General features: G+C 46.0%; 1 protein-coding gene across 2 annotated transcripts in view; it reads left to right on the top strand.

Annotated features, from left to right (window-relative positions):
• The first annotated feature begins 550 nt into the window (after positions 1–550).
• LOC141127847 (lysozyme g-like) overlaps positions 551–8525 on the top strand; it is a 77542-nt gene continuing 69567 nt past the window's right edge. Inside the window, exon 1 of one of the 2 annotated variants that reach the window (XM_073614681.1) lies at positions 551–668. The gene's annotated coding sequence lies outside the window, so the exon portion shown is untranslated. The remainder of the gene's footprint in view (positions 669–8525) is intronic. The other variant, XM_073614682.1, reaches the window with a different exon arrangement.

The raw sequence follows: 8525 nt of genomic DNA, 5'->3' as shown, positions 1-8525 counted from the left end.
TTGAAAAAAAACACAAGTCCATCAAGTCCAACCTATGTGTGTGATTATATGTCAGTATTACATTGTATATCCCTGTATGTTGTGGTCATTCAGGTGCTTATCTAATCTAATATCTCTAGTTTTTTTAAACTATCGATGCTCCCCGCTGAGACGACCGCCTGTGCAAGGGAATTCCACATCCTTGCTGCTCTTACGATAAAGAACCCTCTACGTATTTTACTGTAAACACCCATGCGATCCGATTCCAGTGCGGACAAAAAAGGGTCCTGCATGAGTTTGGTCCGAATGCGATGCAAAATCAGCCATACCGTTTGTATGGCTGAATTTGCATCGCACAGACATCGCATGTGATTTATGCGGTGTGAATCGCACTAGTGTGAACTGACCCTGAAGCTGCATCACAAAGCACACACATCTACTTATCCAGGCAACCATGAGCTTTAAATTAGGAGGAAGTCTCCTCTAAACAAGAATGCGTGTGAATCACTGACACCTTCCTGGATGTAGAAAATTGTAATTTTTTTATTTTTCCAGGAAACAATCTGCAGCTTGTTATTTTCACTTTCAGGTTCTAAGTGGGCAGGACACACCATCTCTATAAATAGGAAAGATGCGTGCCAATCCCTTTTTATTGCAGAAAGGAAGGCTGTGCAAGTTATCTAGAAGAGGTAAGTGCATGTGATAAATGGACACAAATGTTATGCCGCGTACACACGGTCGGACTTTACGGCAGACTTTGCCCGGCGGACTTTTCGACGGACTTTCTGAATGAACGGACTTGCCTACACACAATCCACCAAAGTCCGTCAAATTCGTACGTGATGACATACGACCGGACTAAAACAAGGAAGTTCATAGCCAGTAGCCAATAGCTGCCCTAGCGTGGCTTTTTGTCCGTCGAACTAGCATACAGACGAGCGGACTTTTCGACCGGACTCGATTTCGACGGATTGATTTAAAACATGTTTCAAATTTAAGTCCGTCCAACTTTTGAGAAAACAAAGTCCGCTGGAGCCCACACACATCGAATTGTCCGTCGAAATCCCGTTCGCCGGGCAAAGTCTGCCGTAAAGTCCGCTCATGCGTACGCGGCATTAGTCTGTATGTATTCTAGATTTTACAGATATGTTAGGATCACAGTTATTCTGTCAGTTGCAGAGTAAATTTACCCCTGATTTTAAGGGGAAAAAAGTGCGTGTTATACGCCGATAAATACGGTATATACTAACATATCTCAATATTATATACAAAGATTGGAAGCTACCGTAAATGGTTTACATAACTGGTGATAAGTATACAGCAGCACTGCCGTTATTTAAAAGGATTTTTATTTTATTTTTTTGGATAAAAGTACAGGCAGATAGAGAAAAAGAAACAAACCGTGCAATCCCTCAGACACAGCTGGGGTTCAGCATGGACAGTGAAAGGATGAATCTACTCTTGCCATAATTTTACCGCGATCTGCGTTTTGCATTTTTTATGCTTTTATTTTTGGACAATATTTTTGTTGAGTAGATTAAAAAATGCAAAATGCGACAAAAAAAAAGCATAGATGTGAACGTGTCCCATAGGAAACCATGTTAAATGAACTGTAGTGTGTTTCTACAAAAAGCACCAAAAAACGCATAGGTGTGAACCGAGCCTGATTGTATGAACTGCACAGATTTAAGCTGGTCATAGATGAGTAGAGTTTTAAATGAAAATTCTTCGGAAAAGTCTTTGGAGAATTTGTATGAATTGGTATGAAAATTCCCAGAATACTCCTTTGCCGTTTGAAAGTTTTAGTTTGCTTTTAACTTTTGATTTTGGAATGAATGAACTTTACTGAAAGAAAACCACATACACTGTTAGAAATTGTCTGAATGAAAACCACATACACTGTTAGAAATTAATTCAATAAAAATTTTCCAACCCGCTCCTTCGAATTTTCTTGTCATTGTGGTTGAAAATGAATGTTGGTTTGTCCCACTAATGATTGGAAAAACTAACAAACTCTCTTAGAACATTCTTTTCCCAAGAAATTTCTTTTGAAATTCGACCCATCTATGGCCAGCTTTAGTCTGATTTCTTGAAAGAAGTCTCTTGTATTTAGAAGGCAGATCTTTGCCCTTTGAAGGGCCACACGATCTTCTTCTACTTTCTTATATATGGATGTTTTTAATTGCCAATCACAATGAATATTGCTCATTGAGCTTTGCTACTCTCCGACATGCAGAATTTTCTAGTGCAGAAACCCTTTCAGCTTGAGGCTATGCAGACATAGAAATCTCTTTGCCAGTGCTGGGACAAGGTCATTCGGTGCCCAGGGCAAAGATGGAAAACTGCACCCCCCTCCCCCACTGTGAAAGCTACAATGCTTACAGACGATGGGATCTATACTGGGAATTTGTTATATACTAGTATTGGCGGCGATCAGTGACTTGGGCGTGGTTCACACTGGAGAAACTTGTCACGCCCCATTCAGTGCAATGAAACCGTTCTAATCGGAGCGACAAGAAAAAGATTCCTGCACTACTTGGGGGCAACTTCAGAGCAGCTTGCATTGACTTCTATTAAGAAGTCATTTGCAAGCTGCGCTGATGCTGTGCTGTGCGGCTTCAAAGTTGGGTGACACTGGTTGGGAAGGGGTTAACATCTAGGGCCAATCAAGGGGTTAGCTGTGTGTCTAAAAATGTGTAATGTGAGCTGTTTTTTACTACTGATTGATTTGTTTCTTTTCCCTGCTTTGCACGAAAAAGCAAAAAAAGTGATTGTTTCCCCTGTACAGAGCGCTGTGTTGATTGTCAACACAGAGCTCTGGGCTGTGATTGGACACAGCCGATCAGCAGCTCCCAGCAATGAATAATTGGCTGGGATCTGCTGACAGACTCTCTCTGTGTACAATCACAGGGGAGTAGGTGGGAGGAGCATGCACCTGAAACAGGCAGCGACGTGTGGGTACGTTCCAGTGGGTTAGCAAGTGGTTAATTAGCAATGGTATTGGTAATATGCAGCAGGAAGGGGGTAATGCACTCTCACTGATGCATTAGTGACCAGTGGCAGTTAATTACCCCCTTTGTGCTGCATTAGTGGACCCAGTGTCAGTGTTAATTAACCCACTGTTGCCACTAGTGCATTAACATCCATCTTGCTGCATATTACCAATACCATTGCTAATTAAGCAAACTTCCTCTCTACTGTCAGCACCATCCTCATCCTTATGACATTTTTTACTCTCCTTCCATAATCATTATCCTCATCACTTGTCTTTATCATTTTCATCTTCTTTACTGTCATCATAATCCTCGCCATTATTTTTGTCACTTCCCCCATTACTATACATGATCCCTGCCATCTCTGTCCTCACCCTCCATTATCTTCCCCTTTCTTATCATCCTCGCCATAACTTTTCTACTCTCCTATAATCTCCATTATTCTCTATACTGTCATCCTCCACCTTCTCCTTATGATGATCTTTCTCTCCATTACTTTACAGTGTCTTCATCCTCTTATTTCCTTCCCCCAAGCCCTGGACTCACATGGTGTGATGTGATGAAGTAGCACTCACCTGCTGGGGCCCAGGGCAGGCAGGAGAAGCCACTGGGTGGGCTTTCAGTTGGCAGCTCAGGAAGAGGAGCATGATGATGGCATCCCACATTGCTGATTGCCCTCGTGGGTCACTCTGCACCCATCTCTCGGACTGGAAAGGGTCAGGGGCGGTGACACTCTTCAAGGACCGGAGCCCGCATGGATGAAGAGGGCGGTCACATGTTTCTGGGGATCGGCTCTCTCCGGGGTCATGAGGATCAGGATGGAACACAGGAGAGTGGGTTTGGAGAGAGGGCCACGCCCCCTCCTCTACTTCACCCTCCCCTAGCTGTTCCCGCGGGGGAGAAGGCAGGCAGAGGGAGAGAGCGCACAGCAGAGAAAGCTGCAGCCGGCAGGATTAATTATCACTGCATTTAAGGATACCCCCCCACAGAGTTCTCATACTGGCTAGATACCTGAGGGTTGGGACTGGATGGAGGTATGCTGCTGTGTCCTGGTTTCAGGACAGAAACTCCGCCTGATAGGGAAGTGAGAGGCGGGGCAGGGTTAGTCTCAGGCTTGTGCTGGGTGCAGGAGTGCACTCGGCACATGTTGTCATTATCTATTTAGCGCGGCCGGTACACTGGTGCTTCTATTGCGCCCCTCTTCCTCCAGGAAATTGTCCCGCCCAGGGCACCTGTCCCTTCTGCCCACCCCTTGTACCAGCCCTGCCCTTTGCTACTTTGAGAATAAAAAAAACAATTGAATCTTCGGGAGGGGGGGGGGGGGGGGTTTGTAGCTAGGAGGCATAAGAAGTAAAACACCTGACGGTTTGATTTGGTTTTAAAGGATAACTGTACTTTCAGGCTGCCCATACACTAAACAATCTGATTGTACAATCTCCTTTAGGCTGGGTTCACACTGATGCAAATTTTCTCTGCATCCAATTCGCATGACAGGAGACTGTGACCGGCTGGGTTCACACATCTCTGGGGTGGCCGCGGAGCACATTGCACACGAGTCCTGTGCGTCTTTAGCTCAGTTTCGGGTCCAAATTCAGACAAATTTGTGCCTGATTCATCCCTAAAACGGAGAACAGGGATGCACCGGACCCCCTGCTGTGAGCTGTGTCCACACACATGTCAAATCGCATGCCAAATCGTTGGCTATTGCATCCAAATCTGTGCCACGCCGATTTTGCGGTGCCGCACCGATTTCCAGAAGTAGTTCCTGTAATACTATTGGCGACTTTGGGGCAATCTGAATAGACATCTATGCATGAACCCGCACAGATGTCTGTCAAATCTGAAGTCGGACTGCATTGCCGGTTTGAAATACTTGCACAATTTTAAACCCGCATCAGTGTGAACCTAAGCTTACTCACAGTTTTAGCTGTGGTCCCAAAGACTTTCTATTAGGTCACATGTTTTTGCTGCATTTTCTGAAAGTGCACCAAAGATGAAACATGCAGGACTTTTGGGGAGCTTTCAGAAAACGCACAACCTAATAGAAAGTCTATGGAACCGTGGCTATAATTAAAGCGGAGTTCCGCCCCCCAGCAACAGATTTGTTGTGCCTAAAAATGTCACTTCCGTTCCTTGAAGCTGCGTTCCACGCTGATACGCATTTCCGGTTTCCGTTTGCCACAGAGAGAACTTCAGCGTGCTGGTTATTCAAGCTTGGACATCCATAGAGGCTTCACCGATGCTCCATCACCTAGCGGCTTACCACCTACACCATTGGGACCAAGCCAGCCCCCCACCACACGGACTGCATCAACGGACCGCAGAGTGACCCCGCACCTCACACATTTCACCCTGCTGCCAGACATCCATTAGACACACTTCTCAGACAATGAACATTCTCTTGCTTGTTTTTGTTGTTTTTATTACGGGATTGAACTTGGTTGGGGAAAAGGGACATGGGATGCCCATAGAATGAATATTAATTGGCAGAATAAAAGCATACCTCCCAACTTTGGAACCTGAGAATGAGGGACACCTAGGGATAAAAAAAACATGCGGAGCGCACCGCGACAATAATGGGCGTGGCTTAAATACGTTTAATATTGAGGTGGCATGAAGGAACATAGTTAAATAGAGTCTAAAGCGGTATTAAACCCACAAGCAAAACATTTATAATTCAGCTTACCAATTCTTAGATGTAATGGCTGCATTTGTTTTCTTTTTCTTTCTTTTTTAGGCTTTCTTCTATTTTCACCTGGTGACCCAGCCAGTATGTTTTTTGTTTTTCAAAAGAACAAGCTGTCCTGTAGATGTAGCAGTTAAATTGTTGAGACAAACCATTTACCACTGACAGGGGTGCTTACAATGATCAGCTTTTATTTATTTATGCAAGACCTTTATCCTGAAAGAAAAAATCTGTTTGCTGAACTGCTTATAAAGTGTTAGTGTATTTAAATCTGCTAGTCCATCTAACACTCTCCTCCCTCCAGATTAACAATGCTGCTGTTCAAAGGTGCCCCCATTGCTCTTTCATCCAGAGTTGTGTCTCACTAATACAGGAGGTATGTTACTGACCAGATCACCAGGTGAAAAAGCCTAAAAAAAAAACAACGAATGCAGTCACCACATCTAATGATTACTAAGCTGCAATATAATACATTTTTGATTTTGGGTTTAATACGGCTTTACAGTGGTATATACTGTACACAGTCCACAGTCCTTGTACCCACATAATACTCCCTCATTTCTGTGCTATGAGTGAAAGGCTCACTGACCTAACCCTGCCATGTATACACTTAGATACAGTCACTGGCTAAGGTATACTTAGTCACCCTTTATATCAGAATCTCCCCTTTACATTAAAGTCCCCTCTTTCACAACAGTAGTTCCCCTTTACATCAGAAGACCCCTTATATTAAGAGCCACCCTTTCACATCAGAGTCCCCTTTTACAGCAGGAGTCCTCTCTTCACATCGGCAGTGGCCCTTTAAATCAGGAGCCCCCTATACTTAACATCAGGAGTCCTCCTTTACATCTGCAATGACCCTTACATTTGGGGTCCCTTTCCCATCAGAGTCCCCCTTTAACATTGGTATTCCTCCTTTAACATTAGTATTCTCCCTTTACATCTGGAGACCCCATTACATCAGCAGTCTTCCCTTCACATCAAGAGTCCCCCTTTACATCAGGCACTGGGGAGAGCGGGGAGTGTTAGGATGGGTGATCCAGGGATATGAATTAAATAGACAGGGATCCTAAGCCTAGGATGCAGACAGCTAAGAGGGAGATAGTGCAGGCTGGATTCCAGTGTGAAGTGGAGGGAGTTGGGCTGTGGATGGGAGAAGTATGCGGGGAATGGAGCAGCCCAGAAGTCTACCAGGAACTTCTGGTAGGAAAAGGGTGCAGGCATTTAGTGAAGAGAGAACAGAGGTCTGCGGAAGAGGGGGAAGAGAGCTGGAATCAGAGAAGGGGGACTTAAATCACTGATTGCAGGGAGAGGAGTAGTGAGCTGGAGCTGTCAGTGGTGGGGAAGGAGAGGAGAAAAGCAGATGAGCTGGACTGAGAGGAGACCTTGCAGGGAGGCGAAAGTGTGTAGGTGAAGGGGGAGCAGAAAGTTCACCTACCTGTCAGATGTCAGAGACGTCCTCCACGTACCTTTCTGATGGACGGCCACGGTCCCTCACAGTCACTGTCCGCTGCAGCCCCACCTTTTGCCCTCAACACTTACTGAGGGAGCAAGGCAGACAGGCATCCCCTCCATATCACTCCGCCAGGGACAGACAGGCTGGGAGCCGGAACTTTAAACTAACTGTCGGCAAATGCGGCACTAGCTGCCTCCGCCCCTACATAAAAAAAAAAAAAAAAAAGAGTTCCCACTCTGCTCTGATGGAAGGATGGGGCCACGGCAAATGTTATTTAACGATTGGTCACTCTAGGAGCTGCTCACAAGCTTTGAAAACTGCCTGCACTCTACAAGAGTAAGTGGCAGTGGAGGCAATGCGGGAAACAGCTAATCTGAGTGGGACTGCGGGACATAAGTCAGAATCCGTGGCTGTCCCGCAGAATCCGGGACTGTTGGGAGGTTTATAAAAAAGTAGCTGCATCACGCTTCTCAGCAGAGTAAAAGTAACTGCGCATATACTTCTTAGTAGAACAAAAGATGGTTGACCCAAAACTGACAGTCCTTTCCTCAGGACACTACTTAGGAACACTTCACTCTCCAACTTTAGTCTCCTGTCACACCATCAGCACATGACTAGGCCTCACTCTGAATAAGTCCCAGTGTCTTTACTTGATAGCCCTTTGTAGGCCGGGGTCTGCAGTACCCCTTTGTGGTAGCAACCGATTTACTTGAAAATAATAAATGTAGATGGACTACTGATCACAGCAAGTCCGATTGCAAATCCTACCCCCCCCCCTCCTGACTGCAGCGACTTGACACAAACTCCCACAGTCTCTCCCTCTGGCTCTACATCCAGCTCCCCTGGCATGTCTCTTCCAGAGCTTTCCACTGTGCTTTCCACTCACCGACACCTGTCCTGGATCCTTCCTGAATGACTTTATTCCGGACGTGCTGTCCAACTGTCCTTTCCAGCTCCTGTTCCAGGACATCTCTCCATGACCGTGTAAGGAAAGGCTCCCTCCCAGCTCCCGAGCTCCCCGCCTGAGGTACCCCCCCTGCCCCCCCCAGAAAGGGGGTTCCCTCAGACACGACAGTCTAACACTCCATCATCTAGTTCACCCAGCCGACAACTCCTCCCCCAGCAGGCAGACCATGGGTATATGTAGTAGGCCTGCCCCCTGCCAATCCTAGTTGGGGATTGGTCAGGGCTCCCACATGCACCCCATGTCACTCCAGCTCTCTGCCCTGCCCCTTTTCCAGAACCTTCTCCCTGGAAACAAAGGAGGCGCCCAAGAGCTGAGGCACCTGTCAGTCACCTACTGCTATACTAAACCACTCCCCTGCCACCAGATTAAAACAAACAGGCCTAAGGTAGAGTGTGCTACACAAATCACAAGATATTGTGCTCCATTTCCACGCAGAGTCCACTT

Source organism: Aquarana catesbeiana, linkage group LG02, assembly GCF_042186555.1.
Source record: "Aquarana catesbeiana isolate 2022-GZ linkage group LG02, ASM4218655v1, whole genome shotgun sequence".
NCBI lineage: Eukaryota > Metazoa > Chordata > Amphibia > Anura > Ranidae > Aquarana > Aquarana catesbeiana.
The sequence above is the reverse complement of the archived record's forward strand: the minus strand, read 5'-3'. Positions and strand labels throughout refer to the sequence as shown.